We start from the raw sequence: 24,575 nt of genomic DNA, 5'->3' as shown, positions 1-24,575 counted from the left end.
TGATTCATGCATTTCCTGCTGGGTCCTCCTTATACTGGCTGCTCCTACTACCCATGACTTGGCAGCCAGATAGGCTGCCATACTCCCTGCACACTCTACCTTTGCAACTCCTGGGAAGACCTCCCCTACAGTAGATACTCTCTTCAGCCATGTGCTTCCTGCCATGTGCTTTCTTGGACTATGTGTTCCTTCCATCTATGCACTGCTGGTCTGTTCCTCCCCTAGACAGACTGCCCGCCTCTAGTGCAGGCACCACCTGACAATTCCCCTTCTAGATTGTGTGCACCAGCCACCATTTCACCTTCTGCTGACTCCTTCTTGCTGTGCCCTGTATCTACAAATCTCCTAAAGATTCCTACAGCCATGCACTTCCAGCCCAGTCCTCTGGCTGCACCCTCCATGCTTACACATCTTTTTGATTCCTCCAATAATTTGCCTGCATCTTCCATGTATGGAGTGCCTGCTAGACTCTCACATGGAATGCTTGCTTCCTGCACACCTGCCTGCTAAGTCACCTCAGTCGTGTCTGGCTCTTTGCAACACTATAGATCATAGCCCGCAAGGCTCCTCTGTCCATGGGATTCTCCAGGCAAGAATATTGGAGTGGATTGCTGTGCCCTCCTCCAGGGATCTTCCCCACCCAGGGATGGAACCCACATCTCTTATGTCTCCTGCATTCGCAGGCAGGTTCTTTCCCACTAGCACCACCTGGGAAGCCCTAGTGATAATGCCAATCCTATCTGAGGCTGAACATTACGCCTCTTCCCATGAACCTCTGCTCCATCCACTGCTTCATATGCTGTTGGTTCTTTAAAAGGACTCGAATACTCCCTCAAGCCTTCTTCTTCCTTCCCTGCCACCCTTAGGATGCATGCTCCCTCCACCCACTGCACCTCTTGACTAGTCTTTCCGAACTCTCCATACACGCACCTGCTGATGACTGCCCCACAAGCACTCATGGGCTTCCTGCTGGTTCTCATAGGCTCACTGCATGTTTCTCTCATGCACTGCCTACAGGCCTTCCTCCTAAGCTGGCTGAACCTTCCTATCCTATAACTATTGCCACTTCTTCCACTAGATTCTCCCTCGACCAATGATCCTACTTGATCCCACTTCATCCTACTATAAGCTAGGTGTTTTCTCAACCCATGTATTTTTTGCAATTTCCTTTCTTCTGCTGGATATTCCCTCTTCTCATGTACTTCCATGTATCTCGGCCTCTTGGAAGGCTGTCATCACCATCCATAGATCATCATCCAGTACCTCCCCTTGGGTGGTTGCAGTGTACATATCTGTGTACCCTGACATGCCCTATCCTAGGCTGGCTTCATCTCCACTCATGAACCTTTGGTCTTCCCGTTGGCTCTAGGCTCCCTCCACCCATTATCTGCCCACATAGTCCTACCACGATCTCTATGTTCCCTCTTCCCTTGCATCTCTTGCAGAGACGTTAATCTGGATGCTTCCTCTTTCCATACACATCTTGGTGGATTTTTACCCAGGCTGGCTGCATCCTCCAGCCACACACATCCTACCTGATCCTCCAACAGCCTGGCTACAGCTTTCAGCATGCATCTCTTGCTGGTATCCTATAAGCTAGCTTCATTCTATACCTACACCCTTCTATATGGCAGATGATCCTCCTTAGGCTGGCTGTACTGTGCACACAAACAACTACTGCGATGTGCTTGCCCTAGGCTGGCAGCAATGTACAATAATGGACCTTCTCCACATTCTTAGCCCAAGACTCATGCTTTCTCCACCCATGCAGATCTTACCATGCCCTCCTTTAAGGTGTCTGTAAACACCTTTAATGAACCCCCAAAACCTCTCCCAGACTGGATGCTTTCCACCTACACACTTACTGCCCGATCTCCTTTGGATGGTGTTCCCCCACCCCCACCAAGCATGAATGCTATCCGAGTCCCTCCCTAGGCATAAAGTTCATCTCATCCATGCTCCTTTTACCTACTCATCCTCCAGCCTGCCTTTACACATTGTGTCCTTCCAGATCTTTCACATAATCACCTCCATACAGAACTCATGCACCACTGGCCATGTCCTACACATTCTGGCTGCATCCTTGAATACACCTTCACCAGAATACTCTTCCAGCCTGCATCCTTTCTCCACCTATTCACCTCCATGTCCTCCCTAGCCTAGCTAAATGATTCAGTCATACATTTCTGGTGGCTCTCCCTGAACTAGATATAAACTTCCTGATTGACAGGGATCCCAGGTTCTCCACCAGGCTAGTTGCTCCCCTCTCCCATGAGCTACATTCTGGTCTACCACTTGGCTGGATAATGGTTCGCCCATAAACCACCTACCTGATCTGCCACAGGATTAATATTCCGTCCACCGCCCTCCTCCCGACCCTGCCGCCAAGATCTCACCTAGCCTGAATATTCCCTTTTCTCTGATCTTTCTGGTTTCTGACAGAGGCTGGCTGCATCCTCTAATGATGCATATGCAACCCAGTCTTACCACAGCCTGGCTACACTTATAACCCATGGATCTTCTGGGCTCATGTTCCCTACCCTAGCCAAAACTTCATCCATGAATCTCCTACTAGAGGCATTCTACACCCACGGTCCACCTGCGATCTCTTTCTGTATTTTTGATGATCCATTCACTGTTCACTTCTTCCCGATCTTCCTCTAGGTTGGCTGCATTCTCCACAAATGTGTCTCGTCCCAAATCCTCCCCTAGATGGGATGCCTTCATGCATACGTATTCTTCCTTATCCTCCTCCAAGTTTGTAATTCCTTCCAATAAGGTACCTCCTCTATCATTTTCCCCTAGCCTAGAGTCTCCCTTCATCCATGCACTTTCCACCAGATATTCTGCTTGAATGGCTATCCCCACTGTTGATCAATGCTCTCCCTAGGCACTGTGTCTGTGTTAGTCACTCAGTCATGTCCAACTCTTTGTGACCCCATGGACTGTAGCCCAGCAGGCTCCTCTGCCCATGGAATTCTCCAGGCAAGAATACTGGAGTGGGTTGCCATTCCCTTCTCCAGGAGATCTTCCTGACCCAGGGATCAAACCCAGGTCCCCTGCATTGCAGGCAGATTCTTTACTGTCTGAGCTATAAGGGAAACCCTTAAAGCTTCCCCAGGCATGAAGCTCCCTAAAACTATGTACTTCCTGCCTGGTGGTCTACTAGCCTAGCTTAACTGTGAACCCAACATCTTGCCAAGTCCTCCACAATGCTGGCTGCATTCTATACCAATGCACCTCCTACCCTGTCCTTCCCTTTACAGTTTGTACTCTGAACGTCCTCCAGAATACTTTCCTAGCCTAGTGTTCCTTCCACTCCAGCAGCTCTTGTCATGTCCTCTAGGTTTCCTGCACCCTCTATACATATACCTCCTGTGAGGCCTTACCTAGGATGGATGCACCCTTCATCCAGCTACTTCGTGTTGGAACTCTCTTAAGCTGACTGCACCAATAATTTATGCATTTCAGCTGAATCCTCCTTTAGGCTGAATACCTCCCCCATCCATGTATTTCCTGTCAGAACATACACTAGGCTGCCTGCAGTCTCTATCTATGCACATTCTGCAGTCTAGCCCTAGACTTTCTTCACCGATACACCTATTGTCATACTCCAACCACCCCAGCTGAATCTCCATCCAGGCATGTCCTGCCAGGTAGGTCCTCAGTCTCTTGGGGATGCTACAACAAAATACCACAGACTTGAGTAGCCTTTGAACAACAGGCATGTTTTGCCCACAGTTCTGGAGGCTGAAAGTTTAATAGCACAGCACGGGGATGGTCAAGTGAGGGCCTTCTCCTAGGTCCCAGGCTCCTCATGGTATATTCACGTGGCCAAAGGGCAAAGGGTGTCTCTGGAGCCTCTTTTGTAAGGCAATAAATTACACTCATGAGGCTCCACCCCTCAGGGCTTGAACATCTCCTGAAACGGACTTCCCTGGTGATCCAGTGGTTAAGAATCCACCTTCCAATGCATGGGATGCAGGTCAGGGGAACTAAGATCCCCCAAGCTGCGGGGTAACTAAGCCTGGGCACCAGAACTACTGAATACCACATACTGCAACAAAGATCCCACGTGCTACAATGAAGATCTGATGCAGCCAAATAAGTATTTTAAAAACACACACACACACATAAAACACCTCCTAACAGTCCCACTCACTAATGCCACCACATCAGGCATTAGGATATGAATTTTCAAGGACAAAGACCTTCAGACTGTAACATCCTCCCCTAGTGTCGTGCACTCTACAGCCAGGTGCCTCCTGCTGGTTCCTCTCTGAGGTAGGGTAGTCCCTCGTCAAAGGTCTCTATCGATGTTTCTTCTACAGTCTTACATACTCCCTCCTCCATCAATGTTCTCCTGTTTGGACATATCCGCAGCTGGGTACATCAACCATGCACCTTCTTCCATATCCTATGAATAAGTTGCTTGCGCACCCCTTTCTCACGTACTTCTGGCTGGGTCTTACCTTAATCTGGCTACAGACTGCACTGATTCATCTCCTGCTATGCCTTTTCCTAGGCTGCTGACACTCTACAGCACCTCCTCCCAGGTGATCCCAAGACAGGCTGCACCCTGCACCCACACACTTCCACCAGACGCTTCCCTATGATGGCTGCACCCTCCATTCATGTACTACCTGCCATGCCTCACCCTGGGCTGCATGCTCCCCTCACTCATGGACTTCCTATTGGAGGTGACATAAAGCCAGCTGTACCTTTTGCATGGCCTTCCCAGGTGGCTCAGAGGTAAAGAATTCACCTGCAATGCAGGAAATTTGGGTTCTATCCCTGGGTTGGGAAGATCCTCTGGAGTAGGTAATGGCAGCCCACTCCAGTATTCCTGCAAGGGAAATCCCATGGACAGAGGAGCCTGGGGGGCTATAGTTCATGGGGTCTCAAAGAGTCAAATACAACTCAGCAACTAAACAACAACAACCTTTCACATAGGCAGCTACTGCAAAGTGGTCCTCTAGGGCATATACTTCCTCCAACCCCTCATATCTTGTCAAGTCATACGCCCTCTGCCATATCTTACATAGATTGGAACTTTTACTTAGGCTAAGCATACCATTTCCTCCCCTAGGCTGTCTGCATCTACTATCCATGCACCTGTGGCAGAGTCATCTCCTACTCTGGACACTCCCTATGCCAATTTGCTTCCTGCACGATTCTACCCAAGAATGCCTGCAACCTACATTCCTGCACGTCTTTCTGGTCTTCCCCTAAGTTGGAAGCTCCTTGAACATGCACTTTAGGCCAGTCTATTACCAAAGCTTGCAACCAAGCACCTCCCTCAAGGTCCCTCTGGACAAGGCTGATGAAATGTTGTCCCTAATATAAGTAAGTTTAGGCTGGTTTGACTACAAGAGCTGGGCCCTAAACTTTACATAAATTTCCCTCAAATTTGCTCCATCTCAGGCCCAAATCTCTGCTTCACAGGCCCAGAAATAAACATTTTCTATTTTTACAATGTCTGACACAGTTTATAAAGGCTCACGAACCACCCAAGGAGTTCTCAGCATGCTTTGCCTCTTTCCACAGCCGTGTCTCCCATGGTCTCTACATATAATAATTCTGCTTATTCATACCTTCAATGAGAGGTTTCTGTCTTGGATTTTGAGCATATTTTTATTACAATACTTAATAAAATCTTTCCTTACTAATCTCTAGACTTACTTTTTTTTTTCTTTTTTTACCTTGACAATATGGTGTTAGTCGCTCAGTTGTGTCCACCTCTTTGTGACTTCACAGACTGCAGCCCACCAGGCTCCTCTGTCCATGGGGTTCTCAAGGCAAGAATACTGGAGTAGGTAGCCATTCCCTTCTCAAGGGGATCTTTCTAACCCAGGGGTCAAACCAGTCTCCAGCATTGCAGGCGGATTCTTAACCATCTTAACCATCTGAGCCACCAGGGTCAATTGGTGACATGACTCAAATGGAGTGGCGCTTGCAACCTTAGACCTACTGTTTTCAGCTAGTTAATAATGCTGGCCTCCAGGATTCTGTGCAACCTTTTTGTGACTGGAGTAATCAGGATTCCTGGTGGGGAGTCACAACTCCTTGTCCCTTCTTCCAGACATCTGTCTTTCTTAATACAGTAAGGACTTGACCTTAATTCCCCCAACTTTCAAACTTTTATGGTTTCTGTCTTCCATGTTTGTGTTACTGAGTGGGGGTAAATGACCTTGAATCTTTCATGGGAAATCACACTTTTAACAAAAGTTCGAATGATTTTTTTTTAATTGGATAAATGTGACATGTAGCTTTGTGTAAATTTAAGGTTGTTATTTTGATACATTTATATATTATAATATGATTTCCACTGTAATGGTACTTATCATATTATATACTTACAGTACAATATTATTGTCTGTGTTCAATGAACCATACATTAAATCTCTGTGGTTATCTTAGTACTCATTACAAATCTGTATCTTTATGCACCATCAATCTTATTCTCTGACTGGCCCCCCACCCTCCAGTAATTACCATTTCACTTTTTTTAAATGTTTGATTTTTTTTTTAGATTTTACATAAAAGTGGTATCTTACAGTACTTGTCTTTCTCTGGCTTATCTCAATTAACATAATGTGCTAAAGCTCCACTCCTGCCACTGATTTTTACAGGATTAATGTCCCTGAGGACTTCCCTGTAGCTCAAATGGTAAAGAATCTGCCTGCAATGCAGGAGACCAGGGTTGGATCCCTGGGTTGGGAAGTTCCTCTGGAGAAGGGAATGGCAATCCACTCCAGTCTTCTTGCCTGGAGAATTCCATGGACAGAGAAGTCTGGTGGGCTATATTTTGTGGGGTCTCAAAGAGTCGGACACGACTGAATGACCAACACACACACACACACACACACACACTCCCTGAGCCTTCAGGGATGCTTAATCTAGACAACTGAACACACACACACACTCTCTGAGCCTTTAGGGGTGCTGAATCAAGACACCTGAACACACACACACACACACACACAGCCCTCCCTCCCCACCCCCGGCCCATCCCGCATCTCTCTCTGGAAACCACATCTTGGGTTTATAAGACCAAGGTTTTAACACTGGCAGGTGTCAATTTTATTACCCTCCAACTCACCAATAACCCCCAGGTGCCTCTCATACAGGATACATGCTCCATATTTCAACTTTTAATTCCATCTAATTTCTCTAAAAAAGGCACACATTTGCTGACCAACAATGTAAGATTTGAACAGCCTCTTTGGCGATCTTGGGTTCTCTCCAAACCAGTTCAATTGCTAGGGGATCTGCTTTAAAACCTCACCCAAGCAATGTCCTGCTTATTTCATCTAGTATAAAGAGTTGGAAAAACCCATCTCCTATAAAATCTCTTCATAAGGAACTTCCCTGGTGGTCCTGTGGCTAAGACTCTGTGCTCCCAAAGCAGAGGGCCCAGGGTTCATTCCCTGGTCAGGGAACTAGAAGCCACATGCCACAACTAAGAGTCTGCATGCCACAACTAAGACCCAATGCAGTCAAATAAATAAATATTTTCAGAAATCTCTTCAGGATTTCCCTGGTGATCTAGTGGTTTGGTGGTGGTCCACCTGCCAATTCATGGGACATGGATTCAATCCCCAATCCAGGAAGATCCCACACAGTGGAGCAACTAAGCCTGTGCGCCACAACTACTGAAGCCTGACACTCTAGAGCCCACACTCCACAAGAGGAGCTGCCACAAATAAGAAGCCCACACAACGCAACTAGATAAAGCCTGTGAGCAGCAATGAAGATCCAGTGCAATCATAAATTAAATAATTTTTTAAAACTTCAGAAGCCATTATTTCCTTCAAAGACTATCTTCATTACACAAAGCCTCCTAAGACCTCTCTCTTCCCATCATACCCCTCTTTTCTCCTCGCCCTCTTTCTTAACCATTTTGATCTAAACTTAAATGCCCTTGAATCCTTTATTCTGTTGCCCTTCAAGTATTCAACCTCCTCCACCTCTGTCAGACCTTTCTCTTTCCTCTCTGTCTCCCAATTCCCTCCAGTCACTTGAGTATTAAGCTCCCCTTCTCCTACTGGGGGCTCTTTAGACACTCAAGGGCCACAAGATTAACCAACTGAGAAGGCAATTTTCAAACCCTAGTCTTGCTCTGATATTCATGGCATTGTTAAATATCTTCTGGATCAGTGGACAAACCACAAGGGATGTTCAACTCACTTCAGACTATTCCTCAGAACCTGCTCACCAAACCTCCTGACCTTTCCCAAGTGGTCAATCTCCTGGATCCAGGAGATGGAACCCTCTGGTTTGGCTAGATGAGTCACCAAAAATGAAGACATTCTTGTTGGGAGGCACAGTGCAAAATAGCCTTGAAGGAGAAGGTCCTTGGGGAAATGGTGAAGGGCCAGAAGTACCCAGGCATTGTGAACTGATAGCTGAAAAACATTTCCTGCCTTTGGCTACGCTCGGCGCCAAAATTTAACGATTCAACATTAAAGATGTTGCTTGAGAAAATGGGTCATGGATAAACACATGGGTTATTAAGAATGCACTGTTCCTTGAAGTATCTTTTACTGATTATATCTTAGCCCTGTACATGCTCTGCTGGCTGTATGCTCTAAGCTCTTTGTTCCTCGCTCCTATAAAAAGGCTCGACTGCAGAAATAAAATTGTCAGTCCTTGCAGAAACTGTCCAAGTGTTGTTCTTTCAGGTTTGCCGTTTCCAAGTCCCGGAGAGAAAACTCCTACAGGTGGCGCCCTGAACAGGGACTTGATAGGAAGACTGAACAAAGCAGCAAGCCCTGCAGAAAGAGGTAAGCAGGATGGGACAACATAGCAGTAAGATTCCTTTCATTTCTATAATGCATCACTTTTTGAAACAAAATGGTGTTAATGTTTCAAGAGATCAGTTGAATGACTGCTATCATATTTTACTGGAACATAATCTGTGGTTCCCAGAGGAGGGGACGCTAGATCTAGACATATGGAAAAGGGTTAAGAATAATGTTTTGCGAGCATATTGGCAAGGAGTCCACATTCCCCCTCAATGGTGGGTTACATGGTCACTCATGTGGGCTGTCATAGAACAAATTGAAGGGCATAATGTTGATTTGGAAATGGAGACTGTTCAGTCTTTATATGAATATGGGCTTAAGGAACAAGATATGCAATGAGCTTTGAAATATAAGAATGTTATGTTCAATCAGACACAATCCTTAGAAAAACAGCTTGGAGACATATGTATACAGGATGTGTCAAAACTGAAACCACTTAGAGCGGAGGTCATTTCATTCAATGGACAGCCCAAGTCTGAGTTTTTCCTTCTGCTCCGCCTGTAACAGCAGTTGCTAACTTTGCTTGTACTAACCATTTCACTCCTCCTCAGGAGATGCCTACTTGTGCTTTTGCTTTCCCAATACAGTTTGATCAGTCTGCCCAAGGCCAGAATGCTTGGGCTGGTCTAGATTTTGGTATGTTGTCCAGCTTTAAGAAAGCATGCACTCTGTATGGACCTACTTCTCCTTACTGTGTAGAATTCCTCAGAGGATGGGCTGATCATTGGATGCCATATGATTTTTTTCAAGTAGCAAAGATGGTTCTAAATCCTCAACAATTACTTCAATGGCAAATGTGGGTTGGTGATGAGGCCCGACAAATGATGATTGGCCAGCAATCTCGTGGTAACCCTGCCAATTTAACCTATGATATACTCACTGGAACAGGAACCATGGCCGATATGACTGTGCAATTAGCTAATATTACCCCTCAGATGTTGCATTTCATTAGAGAAATTTCTTGCAGAGCATGGGTAAAGGTTGATAATGTTAACTCTGATGGTTCATTTGTCAAGATTACACAGGGACATGAGGAGGAATATGCCCAATTTATAGGGAAATTAAAGGATGCCATTGAGAAATCTATCAGAGATGAAACCTTACAAAATATTATTTTAAAGCAACTTGCCTTTGAAAATGCTAATGAGGAATGTCGATCCGTGCTTAGACCAATTCGAGAAACCAGTTCTCTTATGGAGTATTTGAAAGTTTGTAGAGATACTGGATCTATGTCCCATAGAGCAAAATTAGCAGCACTAGAAACTTTTAATGTGCAAAAGGCTGCCATTGCTAAATGTTTTAACTGCGGGAAGGCCGGCCATATGAAAAAACAATGCCATACTCCAATGCAGACAGCTAAAAATAATAATACTTCTAATAAAAAAAGGCCCCCCGGGAGTTTGCCCAAAATGTAAGAGGGGATTCTATTGGTTGAATGTCGTTCCAAATTCGATAAGGATGGAAATGCATTGACACCAGAGGCACAACAAAAACAATAGGGAAACTAATAAAGGGGCTATCCTCTAGCCCCACTACAAAAGGAGGACCCAACATTCTGACACTGCAAGCAGCTACATCTAAGAGTGCTTGCATTGATATACCTAGTCCTTATGATATGGAATTAATAGAATTATACAATCCTCATAAAATCTCCACTGGATATTATGGTCCGGTCCCATCTGGAACAGTTGGACTAATTTTGGGACATAACAACTATACAATGAAAGGTTTAATAATGTTGACTGGAGTTATGGATGGAGATTATGAAGGAGAGATACATGTCATGGTAAATGTCGTGAAATTAGGAAATGTATATCTACAAAAAGGGGAATGCTTTGCACAATTATTACTTTTGCCATATGTCAAACCATTGAAGGCATCTGATAAAATTAGACAGGGAGGTTTTGGTAGCACTAATCTTACCACTGCACTATCTATCTTATTAAAGGAGCATCAAAAACCTATGCTTACTCTAAAGATACAGGGAAAAAATTTCACAGGTATGTTGGATACAGAAGCCGACATTTCCATTATTAGAACTGAAGAATGGCCCCTTGAATGGGGTAAGATTATGGCTCCTTCCAGACTGTTAGGGGTGGGCAAGGCTGATGCTACACAAACTTTCATCAGTGCATCCTATTTACAGGCTTATGGTCCTGATCAAATTGTAGCTAACATCAAACTATGTATTACCAGTATCCCTATTAATTTGTGGGGAAGGGATTTTCTTGAACAAACGAAAGCCACGATCTCTCTAAATGAGCCTTTTTAATGGGGGCCATTGAGTTAACACCGCTGCCTCTCGATTGGGAATTTGATGCCCCAGTATGGACACCTCAATGGCCCCTGACTAAAGAAAAGTTGGCAGCTCTCACACAATTAGTAAATGAGCAATTACAGAAAAATCATACAGAGCCTTCATTTTCCCCATGGAATTCTCCCGTTTTTGTAATAAAAAAGAGATCAAGAAAATGGCGAATGTTGATAGATTTAAGAATTGTTAATAATACTATGAGTCCTATGGGGCCATTACAACCTGGATTGCCCTCCCCTTCCATGGTACCGAAAGGCTAGTCTGTAATTATTATTGATTTACAAGACTGCTTTTTTACTATACCTTTGCATCCTAAAGATAGAAAATGTTTTGCTTTTTTAGTTCCTTCTATAAATCACATGGCTCCTGTTAAAAGATTTCAATGGAAAGTTCTACCTCAGGGAATGATGAACTCTCCTACCATTTGCCAATATCTCATATCTGTTTTATTACAACCTGTTAGAGATAAATATCCTACTGCTTTCATAATTCATTATATGGATGATATACTACTCCCCATGGAATCTGAACTTTGTTTACAACAGTTATATGACGAAGTCACTAAATCTTCAAAATCATGGCCTGCTTGTTGCGCCAGATAAAATTCAATTGAAAGCACCCTTTAATTACTTGGGACATGTTATGGAAGAGTCTAAGATAAAACCTCAAAAAACTCAAATCTCTGTGCATTCTCTACGCACATTAAATGATTTTCAAAAATTGACAGGAAATATTAATTAGCTTTGGCCATCTATTGGCTTTCCCACCTATGCATTACAAAATTTATTTAAAATTTTAGAGGGGCCTCCTGACCCTAATAGTCCTAGACAGCTAACAAAAGAAGTGAAAGAAGAATTAAAAATTGTTGAAAAACGCATTCAGCAATCCTTCTCAACTCAGCTGGACCATACCCAACCGATTTATTTATATATATATTTCCTACCAAACATTCACCTACTGCAATTATAGCTCACAACAGCCCAACAGAATGGGTATATCTGCATACTAAACAATCAAAAAAATCACATCATACATTGAGAAAATAGGGCAACTAATTGTATCAAGACAGAGCCATGTACAAACCTTAACTGGATTTGATCCATATGCAATACATGTCCCCTTAACAAAAAAGGAACTACAAATTACCTTACAGTATAACATGACCATGCAAATAGCATTAAGTGATTTTCAGAATGTTATCTCATTCCATTTGCCAAAAAGAAAATTGTGGAACTTCCTATAATTTACTAAATTTATAGTAACTAATATCATTGCCTCCCAGCCTATTTCAAATGCACCTACCTATTTTATTGATGGCAACAAGAAAGGCATAACTGTGATTGTCAGCCCTAATATCAAAGAGAAACTACCTACTACCTATTCTTCAATACAAAGAGTTGAATTATACGCTTTATATGCTCTTTTGGCTCTTCAACCATTATCCTTCAATGTGTATACTGATTCCAAATACCTTGCTTCCCTTTTCCCTGATTTTGTTACCGCCTTTTTATACAACCTAGATGAAGAATTATATATTCTCTTTTCAAAGACTCAAGCCTTAATTCGATCACGTACAGAACCTTTCTTCATTGCACATGAGGGAAAATATGGAAGAGAAGATACACTTCTTATCCTATGAACCCTCAATTGTTATTATCTTTAACTCTTTATTCCTTAAATTTTTTAAATTTACTAAAAACAGTTCTGATACTCGTGCAGACAGACATTTTGCAGAGGAAAACAGTAAGAAACCGTTAGAAGCCAACACACCAATATGGTATAAACAGTTTAATCAATGGTTGCCAGGAATCTTATGACTCCTAGGCAGAGGTTACAGTCTTGTCGTTGCAGATGAAGAAGAAATCTGGGTTCCACTTCGCCATGTCCATTACCGAGAAGGACCCCGAGACTGGACTCCCCCGACAGGTGACACAGCTGACTCAAAGGGTCTCATCAATGACCATAGAGAAGCTGAAGAGAAAATGTCAACGTCTGAACCCCTACCATAGGACCTGAGGAATGGCATGTGTGGAAGACTCCTGCTGCATTGGAGCACTTTGCCAATGTGTATGGGACTGCAAAAGCCTTAAAACCTCAAAACTATACCTTTTATACAATAGTACAGGTTATATCCAATCTTGTGTGCACTTCCGGTACATATTTATTGTAGATAACTTTGATGTAGATCTTTCTGCTAAGATTGTTAACTGTATAGCATATGCCTTGTATACATGTTTAAACCATACTATTTCATATTATGTCAACATTGCAATAGTCAAGCAAAGATCTGATTTGTGGCTTCCTGTTAACCTAACAGAACCATGGACCGACTCTGTATTTCTCTCAGTTTTGCTCAAAAATAGCTTAAAGAGGTCAAAGCGCATAATAGGATGGATTATTCCTGGCATTCTTAGTCTAATATCTATTGTTACAGTAGGAACCCTATCTGGTATGGCACTACACAATTCTATACAGATGTCTCTACTCAAAACTCCATGCCTCCTACGATGGAGTCCAACTAGCAGCTGTCGTGCTTAAACTAAAAACAAAAGGAGGATATGTTGGGAGGCACAGTGCAAAATAGCCTTGAAGGAGAAGGTCCATGGGAAAATGGCGAAGGGCCAGAAGTACCAGGCATTATGTACTGATAGCTGAAAAACATTTCCTGCCTTTGGCTACGCTCAGTGCCAAAATTTAGCGATTCAACATTAAAGATGTTGCTTGAGAAAATGGGTCATGGATAAACACATGGGTCATTAAGAATGCACTGTTCCTTGAAGTATCTTTTACTGATTATATCTTAGCCCTGTACATGCTCTGCTGGCCGTATGCTCTAAGCTCTTTGTTCCTCGCTCCTATAAAAAGGCTCGACTGCAGAAAAAAAATTGTCAGTCCTTGCAGAAACTGTACAAGTGTTGTTCTTTCAGGTTTGCCATTTCCAAGTCCCGAAGAGAAAACTCCTACAATTCTGATGGATCAATATAGTATTATACCTTTCCACAAATCCATTAAAAATGGTGACAAGCTTCCTTTGTCTATCACATTGGCTTTTACTTTCAAAATTGATTGGTCACAAATACAAGAATGCAGACAATGGCACAAATCTGTTTCTAACTTTCAACCTAGGTTAACAATTTTGGAAGGACGGTTTTCAGTCTCTTCCTAAGTGATCATACAATTCCAGCTTTAGTCACCAGTCTTCTTAATAGACTAAAGTCCCTAATAGAGAAACCACACAAGCATAACATAAACTGGCAGGCAGATCTCCTCTCTGGATTCAGGCTCTGGCTCGACATCATGAGGATGTCATGCTTGAAAAATCTGAACCCACAGAACATAAGCTCCTGGTTCATCAACTTAGACAATTACAAAGAAAGGGATCTAATATATATGGCCTAATTCCTTTTGGAAACCCTCTGTTGACAAAGATATTTGAAAATATTTTAAAGAAAATAATCACTAAATCAGGAACTGTCCAGTTTAAAGCAAAAAAAAAACAAGACACTAGATCTTTTCCCCAGTGATATCCTTCTGAAGGATTAAGCCCCCTTTGTCCATGAACACTCTCAAACATTGAGAAATCATAATATGTTAATGGATCTTCAATCACCTTCCTAGTGGACACAAAGGCTACTTACTCTATTATCAACGTCTCAGATTTTTGAACTCCCCTCCCTCAGAATATACAAAAAGCTTTTGGGATGGAATTAGACCACACCTTGCCATTCCAACCACTAACCAACTCATTTTAGTGTCTGTACTCACAACAGGGCTTTCTGCTTAGCTCAGCTTCTTGAAGATAGACTTTCTCCATCTGAATCATTCACATAAATGCTTCCCCCAAATAACTCACTTTAGAAATCCCCTATTCTGGGAAAATGGATACATGTATATGTGTTGTTCTGCTGTGCACCTAAAACTATCACAACATTATTAATTGGCTATACTCCAATACAAACTAAAAAATTAAATAAAAAAAAAAGAAATTACCTATTCCTTCCTAATATACTTTTTTCCCCCCCAAAGGACTATATCAACTCAGCTGGGCTTTGCCATTTGTTTGCTATTCAATCTTGGGCCAGAAAAGAAACAACTCACAGCTTCAGTTTATCCATAAACAAATGAGGGAATTTATCTCCCTAAATTTGGGGCTGCAATGAGACACGTGGTTCAGTTTGAATTTTAAGATGTTTGCCTATCAGCCGTGCACTTCAGGATGCATTATTCATTTCCTGTGAGCATCCATTTCTTCGTATGTATAAATATAGTCAATAAATACAGAGTTGCTGTAAGGAGTAGACGGGTGCTGTAGGCTCTTAATACAAGATCAAAATAATCATTATTACTTCTCACTACACGGGTCTTCTGCCCTCTTCCCTCTCCTCACCACATCACTAACTCATATATACTCCTCTGGGATTTAACTTAACACAGGACTATTTCCTTGCATATATCTAGGAACTGAAAGAAAAAGGCTAAATTTTTTTCTGAAACACTAAAAGTGAATTCTCAATCCTTTGTATCCTTGTGATTCTGTCTCTTACATATGAATTGGTGTATAGAATAGTGCAGATATATGTTTGGTATTTTAAAAACTTGAATAAACAGTTTAAACAAAGACAGTAGACAAACTGGGGTGAAGTTATTTTAGATAAATGAATCCAACAAAAATATGAAGTCAGTTTCTCTGCCCCCAAAGTCTCTTCATGTCCATAGAGTAGATGGAGGCCAGAAACCCATGGGTCCTCCCACTATGTCACCTTCCATGACAAACTGATCAACTCAACTATTTCATTCTGCTTTAAAATTATTTTTCTTTTACTACCAATTAATTTAGCAAACATTATATTAGTTTCATGTGTACAATGTAGTGATTTGAGATTTGTATATATTGTACAATGATCACAATAAATCTGGTTAACGTCAATTACCATAGTTACAACTTTTTTTCTCATGATGAAGTACTTTCAAGATCCACCCTCCTAGCTACTTTCAAACATGAATACAGTATTATTAACTATATTCACCATGCTGTACATTACACTCCCACGATCTGTTAGTTCATTGTATAACTAGAAATACGTACCTTTTGATCTCCTTCACCCATTTTGCCCACCCCTTACCCCGGCTCAGGCAACTAAAAATCTGTTCTCTATGAGCCCACCATTTTGTTTGCTTTTTAAAGAATACACATATAACTAAGGTCATCCAGGACTTTCCTGGTGGTGCAGTGGATAAGAATCTGACTGCCAATGCAGGGGACATGCCATGGAGCAACTAAGCCCATGAACCACAACTACTGAAGCCTGAGTACTGCAACTATTGAAGCCCGAGTGCCTAGAGACTGTGCTCTGCAACAAGAGAAGCCACAGCAAAGAGGAGCCCCGACTTGCTGCGACTAGAGAAAGCCTGCACTCAGTGTAGCTGGAAAAAAAAATTTTTTTTAATTATCCAGTAATTAACTTTCTCTGTCTGACCTATTTCTCTCTATAGCCTCTGGAGAGCGCACCCACCACCCTCCTGACACTGACACTTGGATTCTGACTTCAGAGTTGTGAGAGAATAAACTTTTGTTCTTTGAAGCCACCAAATTTGTGGCAATTTTTTACAGCAGCCACAGGAAATTAATCCAGTTCCTTATGAAATAATAGGATTTCCCAGGTGGCTCAGTGGTAAAGAATCCTCCTGCAATACAGGAGACGCAAGAGATGCAGGTTTGATCCCTGGTTTGGGAAGATCCCCTGGAGAAGGGAATGACAACCCACTCCAGTATTCTTGCCTGGGAAATCCCATGGACAGAGGAGTCTGGATGGCTGTAGTCCACAGGGTCGCAACAAATGGGACACAACTGAAGCGACTGAGCACACACATGAAATAATAACTAGAAGGCACATGAGAATGTCTTACTCTACCTGGATACCTCAAACTTAATATAGTCAAACATCCTTAAGTACTTAAAGAACTAACTAAGTATGCTCATACTTATCACCTGCAGGTTAAGTCTGCCTTCGCACCTCTTTTAGTCTTCAATTAGAGGATAAACTCCTTTGGAAATGACATTCTCGAAAGATTCATCTCAAACTTAAATGGAAAGAATCTTATAGTCCTTTTCACAACTAATACCATAGCCTAACTTCAAGGTAGTGAACAATGGACTTACAGCTCCCAACTTGAAAACACAGTATATACCCAGAATGACCACTGCACACTCCATCCATCCACCACCTACCAAGTCCTCCCCTAGTTGGGATACGCCCTCTACACATGTCCTTCCCATTGGGTCTTTCTCTAATCTGTCCGTATCCTCGACCTGTGCGCTTTCAGCCAGGCTGTCTGTTAGGCTGCCTGGACCATCCATCCATTCATCTCTTGTCAAAACCATCTGTAGGCTGGATGCTCCCCACGTGCACAATCTGCTGCATCTTCCTCTGAAAGAATGTGCCTTTCACCCACTTACGTCCTGCTGAATCCTCTCCTAGACTGGATGCACCATCCACTAATGAACCTGCAGCAGGGTCCTCCTCGAGGCTAGCTGCCTTCTGCATTTATGCACTCCCTGCCATTTCCTCACATGAGCTGGCTGCAACATGCAACCGTGCATCTTTAGCCATGTCCTTCTAGAATGGATGTTCCTTACCATGAACGGACATCGTGCCATGATTTCCCACAGGATAAATACTTCTTCCTCTGGAGTCCTAACTTAGGATAGCTTCACCCTACATTCATGCACCAAATGATTACTTTGGCCCCTGGGCTGGCTGCATCTTGCATCCATGCACCTCCTTTAGAGTGCTCACCTAAGCTGGATGCGCCATCTACCTTCACATCTTCTCATGTTCTTTCCTTGGCTGGCTACACTCTCCACCCATGTTCTTCCTGCCATGTATCCCAAAGCTGGCTGCAACCTTCACCCATGCAGTTTCTAATAGGGCCTCCCAAAGACTGATTACATTGCACACCCATGCTACTCATGCTGGGGCTTCTCCAGCCACATCCTCCTGAAGACTGTATGCTCTCCTCCAAGCATCACCTAAGTAGACTGAACTAAACTTCAACTAACAAGGTGTTTTCTCCAGTCATGCATCTTCTGCCAGGTCCTCCCCTGGGCTGGATGTTCCCTTCATCCATTCACTTCCTGTCAGATCCTACTATAGGCTTTCACACAATTCCCCCATCCAAAGTCTGTGGAGGCCCTCTCCAGACTGGATGCTCCTTCGACCAATCCATTTGTTGCCATTACACAACTAGGCTAGCTGTCGCCTCCATTCATGTGTTTTCTGCAGAACCTCCTCTGGGCTGGCTGTATTCAACACACACACATACTTCCTGTCATATCCTCCCCTAGGTTGTATACTCTCAATCTCTGCACTTCTGCCAGGTCCAAGAATGAGTGCACCATGCACCCATATATCGCCTTCCACATCCCCATCCCCCAGGTTGGCTTTACCCTCCACAGATACACCTTCTGCTAAACCACTCCTAAGCTGGACGGCTCCCTCTGCACTTCCTGTCAGATCTTCCCCAAAGCAGGCTACAATCCCCACTACACACACACCTCCCTCTACTGACTCAACTAGGCTGGACACAAGCTTCCCCTATGCACCCACTTAAGCTGGCTTAACCGTGCATTGAAGCATACTGACACGTTCCCTCCAAGTCTTGCATTTTTAACCTATGCATTTCCTGTTGGATTTTCCCCTTGACTTTCCATATGCTCTAATCATGCACTTCCTATCAACTTCTCTCCTAGGCTGCCTGTAACCTCCACCTATGAAGCTACAGTTTCTTCCTACCTTAATCTGGCTGCAGGCCCTGGTCACATTTTTTGAGAAGGTCCTCCCCTATGATGGCTACATCCTCTAATACCACAGCCACTAAACAAACCAGGAACAGAAAAGAACCTTCTCCACACGGTAAAGAGCATTTATGAAAAACCCATAGTTAACAGCATACTCAATGGCAAAAGCCTGAAAGCTTTCCCCATGAGATCAGGATCAAGACTACCATGTATGCTTTTGCTATGTCAATACTGTACTAGAAGTCTGTGCCAGAATAATGAAGCAAAAACATAAATAAATAAATAAAAGCTATATGAATTAGAAGAAAAGAAATGATTACTTGTGTTTGCAAATAACATGATCTTACATAAAGAAATCTTGAAAAATCCACTCCTCTAAAGAAAAAGATGATTAGACCTAATAAACAGACTCAGTAAAATTGCAGGATAGACAACCAACACATAAAAATCATTTGTATGTTTATGCACCATCACTGAACAATAGCAAAAGAAACTAAGAAAATACTTTCATTTATAATAGCATTTAAAAAAAAAAAAAACCATTTAGGCAGTACTCCCAAAGTAATCTACAGATTCAATGTAAGTTCTATCAAAATCCCAGTGACTATGTATGAGAAGTTGAAAACCTGGCCCTAAAATATGTAATTCTGAGGGACCCCATATGGCCAAAAATACCTTGAAAAAGAAGAATAAAGTTGAAGTACTCACATTTCCCAATTTCAAAACTTACTACAAAGCTACAGTAATAAAGCAGTGTGGCACTGACACAAGGATAGGTATATAAATAGAGTAAGGATTAAGATAGGAAGGAAAGGGCAGAACTGACTTGAGCTGAATTTACAGTCCAGAAATAAACCTATTCATCTTCAGTTAAGTGATTTTTGACTATGGTACCAAGACCATTCAATGGAGAAAGAATGCTCTCTTGAACAAATGGCAAAAGGACAACTGGACAGACATACATTAAAAAATGAAGTTAAATTCTTAACTCACACATTAAAATATTAATTGGATCAAAGACCCAAATATAAAAACTAAAACCAGAAAATTCTTACAATGAAATTAGACTCTCATCTTACACTATCCATGAAAGCAATCAAAATGGATTAAAACTTAAAAGTAAGAAGATCTGAAACTGTAAATTCCTAGAAGAAAACATAGGGGAAAAGCTTCATGACACTGGTGTTAACCGTAATTTCATAGATATGTCAACAAAAGCAAAAACAGGTGAGACTACATCAAACTAAAGCTTCTGTTCAACAAAGGACATTATCAGTAGAATGAAAAAGCAGCCTAGAGAACTGGAGAAAATATTTGCAAACCATTTTTCTGATAAGGGGTTAATTTCCAAAATGTATAAGGAACTCTCACAACTCCATAGCCAAAAAAAAAAAAGCTAATAATCTGATTTTAAAATGGGCTTGAATAGACATTCTCCTGTGATTCATGGGGTTGCAAAGAGTTGGACACGACTGAGCGACTGAACTGAACTGAAAGAAGAGGTACAGAAAGCCAAGAGTATGTGGAAAGATGCTCGGTATCAATAATCGTCAGAAAAAAGAAAATCATCACTATGAGATACTATCTTACATTTATTAGGATGTCCATTTTTTTTTTAAAGAAACTGTAAATGTTGTCAAGGATGTGAAGCAAACTGTTGGTGGGAATTTAAAGTGGGGCAGCCTCCATGGGAACTGTATGCAGTCTCCTCTAAAACATAAAATTAAAACTACCATACAATCCAGCAATCCTACTTTTGGATATTTATTGTAAAGAATTAAAATTAGGAGCCAGAAGCGATATTAGCACTCCAATGCTCATTAGAAGACTATTCATAACAGCTAAGATGTAGAAATAACTTAAATGTCCATTGATGGATGAAGGGACAAAAAATGTGGTATGTACAGACAATGGAACATAATTCAGCATTAAAAAAGAACAAAACCCTGTAGTATGCAACAACATGGATGGAGGACATTATACAAAATTAAATAACCCAGTCACAGAAGGACAAAAACTGCATGCTTCCACTTAAATAAGCAATCTAAAATAGTTAAACTCAAAAAAGCAAAGGACAGAATGTTCACTGCCAGGCGCTTGGGAAGGGGAACAGAAAAAAGAGGAGTTTCTTATCAACAGGTATAAAATTGTTGTTACGCAAGGTGAATACATTGTAAAGATAAGCTGTATAGTATTACGTTTATAGATAATACTATATTGCATACTTAAAAATCTGTTAAATAGGTCATCTTAAATGTTCTTAGCATAATCGATTTTTTTTAAAAAACACTGAAAGAAAATATAACAGTAAATATTCGTGACCTTGGATTTGGTAATGGTTTCTTAGTCATGACAACCAAAGGACAAGCAACAAAAGAAAAAGCAATTAAATTGGACTTCATCAAAATTAAAACCTTTTGTCCAGCAAGGGTGTTACTAACAGATTGAAAAGATAACCCACAGAAGAGGAGAAATTATTTGTGAATCATATATTTAATAATGTCTCTGCATTCCAACTGTATAATGAATGCTCATAACACAACAACAAAATAATGACAAAGACCCAATTTAAAAATTGGCACAGGATTTAAACAGGCATTTCTCCAAACAAGATATTCAAATGATCGATGAACACATGAAAAATACTCAAACTCCTTAGTCATTTGGGAAAAACAAATCAAAACTGAGTTAAGACACCATCTCACATCCATTGGGATGGCTATAAGATAAAAAAAGAGAGAGAGAGAGAGAGAAGTAATAAACTTTAACATGGATGTAGAGAATATAGAAATCTAATAGCATTTCTTGGGGTAATATAAAATGGTGCAGCACTCTGGAAACAGTTTGGTGGTTCCTCAAGCAGTTAAAGATAGAATTACATATGACCTACAATTTGTACTCCTGGATATATATCCCAAAGAACCGAAAAAACATGTTCAAATAAAAACTTGTACACGTCTGGTCCAAATGTCTAAAAGGTTCAAATGTCCAAACAATCCAAATGTCTGTCCACTGATGAATGGATAAACAAAATTAAGACGCTCAATGGAATGTTATTCAGCCATTAAAAAGGGATGAAGTACTGATTCATGCAACAACTTAGATGAACCTGAAAACCCTGTGCTAAGTGAAAGGAACTAGACACAAAAGGTCATGCGATGCCATTTACATGGACTATCCAGAATGAGCAAACCCAGAGAGACAGAAATCAGATTAGTGCTTGCCAGGACCTAGGAGAGAGAGGATGGGGATTAACTTAATTGGCATGGATTTCATTTTGCAGTGATGAAAACGCTCTGATAATAAACAGAGCTGATGACTTCATGGAATTGGAAATGTACAAACATTATGCTCAAATCCCCAAATTCAAGTGGATGAGGACAAACCACCAAGAAACATATTACCTACATAATATCGGTGTCTGTGTGAGGGAAAAAAAGAAGTAATGGCACAGCATCTAACTTTAAAATAATAGAGAATCACAAACTTGTCACTAGGTACTCACTGGAAAGAGCAGCTAAAATTGGGAGGGTTTTGGCTTTTCCAAAGCAGGCAGGGGCAAGGAGCACACCTCAAGAAGGACCAAAGGTACTGGGGCAGAATACCACTGTGAACTTTCAGAACTGGTACCTCAGTATTGCCTTCTAGGACAGGACTCCACGGATAGCAGTAACTCTGGGGTTGGAAGTAAATCAGGGGGAAACTGACAAGAGAGATGAAAGAAAGAAGGTCCAAAATTGTGCTGTCCACACATGTGGCCACTGAGCACTTGACATGAGGCTAGTCAGAATTGAGATACGATGGAAGAGTAAAATAGGTACCAGACTTCAATGATTCAGTAGAAAGGAATAGAAAATAACTCATCAGTAATTTCTATATTACTTTTATATGGAAAATATATTTTGAATAGATGGAATTTAAAACATTATTAAAGTGAATTTTATGTTTCTTTTTAGAAAAAAAATTTGACTACAAGATAATTGTTAATTACATTGTGTGGCTAGTATTATATTGCCAATGGGCAGCTCTCTGTATTAGTGACATCTGAGATGCCTATTACACACCTCAAGTGAAAAAAACAATTATGCAGCTGTTAACAGAGCACAAGGGAATGAGTAAAAATGAACATACATATTTGCAATTCACCAACTTGAAATGACATTTTAAAAAATGAGATTAGATAGGATGCCCTACAAAGTGAATGTGTCTAGGAAAAAAATGGCCTAAAACTAAAACCTTGGGAATTCTAACACATAGAAGTATGGAAGATGAGGAAGGTCCAGGAGAATATGAAGTGAACATAAGAGGGAAGTCTCTAAAGATCAAGAAAAGACATGTATAGAGGCCAAGAAGTGACCAATTGTATTAAATGCTGCCCAAAGGTCAAGCAAGATGATGTCCAACATGTTTCCACTGGATTCTACAGTGTGGAGGTCTGCCATGCGATGGTATTTGGTACTTCCTTAAGAAGAGAGTGTAAGAAGGACTCAGAGTCAAAAGGAAGGTAGAAGAGCCTGTGGCCCACTGGGGCTATATAAATTTAGGTGTGGCGGGCCAGAGTTAAGGATGTTTGGTTAAGGTCCACAATTAGGCAAATCAAATGCCCAGGAGATGAACTAGGACGCTTAGATCTTTGATTCCACCTACAATGCTGGCTCAATGAAGGAAGGAGCCAGACCTAAGGCTCCTCCTTCCTCAGTCTCTGGGATATGAGGGGGTATTTTGTCCACCCCTTGATCCCCAAAACAGTGACCACCTGGCCACCTTTTGTGCCCAAGATCAAGCATATCACAGGCCCAGCTCTTCTTTCCTTAGCAATAACTTAGAGAATAGGACCTTGCTGGCTCTGAAAGTGTCCTTAGAGAATCAGGGTACCTTATATATTGGACTGGCCAATAAGGTCATTTGAGTTTTTCCATAAGATGTAACAGAAAAACCCAAACGAAATTTTTGACTAAAACAATATTTTATACAAAAGTAATAGAAGGTCAGGGGCCTTATCCCATTGTCCCTGTGGACTCTGAGCTCTAGTATGAAATTTAGATGAGGAGTGCCCAAATAGGGCCCCTAAAAATACAGGCCTCAGCACTATGGCCCTTCTTGACCCAGTCAAATACCAGTACTCGCCATACACCAGAAAAGCAGAAGAAAAGAGAGGAGAACCTAGAGATTATCATGTTATTAATAAATGAAATCATAAAGAGAAAGACAAATATATGATATTATTTATATGTGGAACCTAAAATATGACATAAATGAACTTATTTATGAAACAGAAATAGCTTCAGACACAGAAAACAAACTTATGGTTACCAAAGTGTAAAGGGGATGGGGGAAGGGACAAATCATGGGTTTGGCATTGGCAGGTATAAATATCTATACCTAAAATAGATAAGCAACAAGCACCTAGTGTATAGCACAGGAACTATATTCAATATCTTGTAATATGCCATGATGGTGAAGAATACGAAAAAGAATGTATGTATTGAATATATGTATAACTGAATCACTTCGCTATACACCAGGAACTAAGACAACACTGTAAATCAATTATGCTGCTGCTAAGTTGCTTCAGTCATGTCTGACTCTGTGCGACCCCATGGACTTCAGCCTACCAGGCTTCTCTGTCCATGGGATTCTCCAGGCAAGAACAATT

The 24,575-nt window shown here is 41.6% G+C and overlaps 1 long non-coding RNA gene across 16 annotated transcripts in view; it reads right to left on the bottom strand.

The window, feature by feature from the left end:
* Nucleotides 1–24,575, bottom strand: part of LOC147340119 (uncharacterized) — a 571,221-nt gene that overhangs the window by 244,433 nt on the left and 302,213 nt on the right. For 3 of the 16 annotated variants that reach the window (XR_015158942.1, XR_015158943.1, XR_015158944.1), the window contains one exon: nt 8,511–8,774. The exons of the other annotated variants lie outside the window; for them this stretch is intronic. This is a non-coding gene — a long non-coding RNA (uncharacterized LOC147340119). Of the gene's footprint in view, nt 1–8,510; nt 8,775–24,575 lie in introns of those variants that run through there. 16 annotated transcript variants of the gene reach the window in all.

The sequence above is a fragment of the Bos grunniens genome, chromosome X (assembly GCF_055505025.1).
Source record: "Bos grunniens cultivar Pamir isolate PY7600 chromosome X, Bosgru_T2T1.0, whole genome shotgun sequence".
Classification (NCBI taxonomy): Eukaryota; Metazoa; Chordata; class Mammalia; order Artiodactyla; family Bovidae; genus Bos; species Bos grunniens.
The sequence above is the reverse complement of the archived record's forward strand: the minus strand, read 5'-3'. Positions and strand labels throughout refer to the sequence as shown.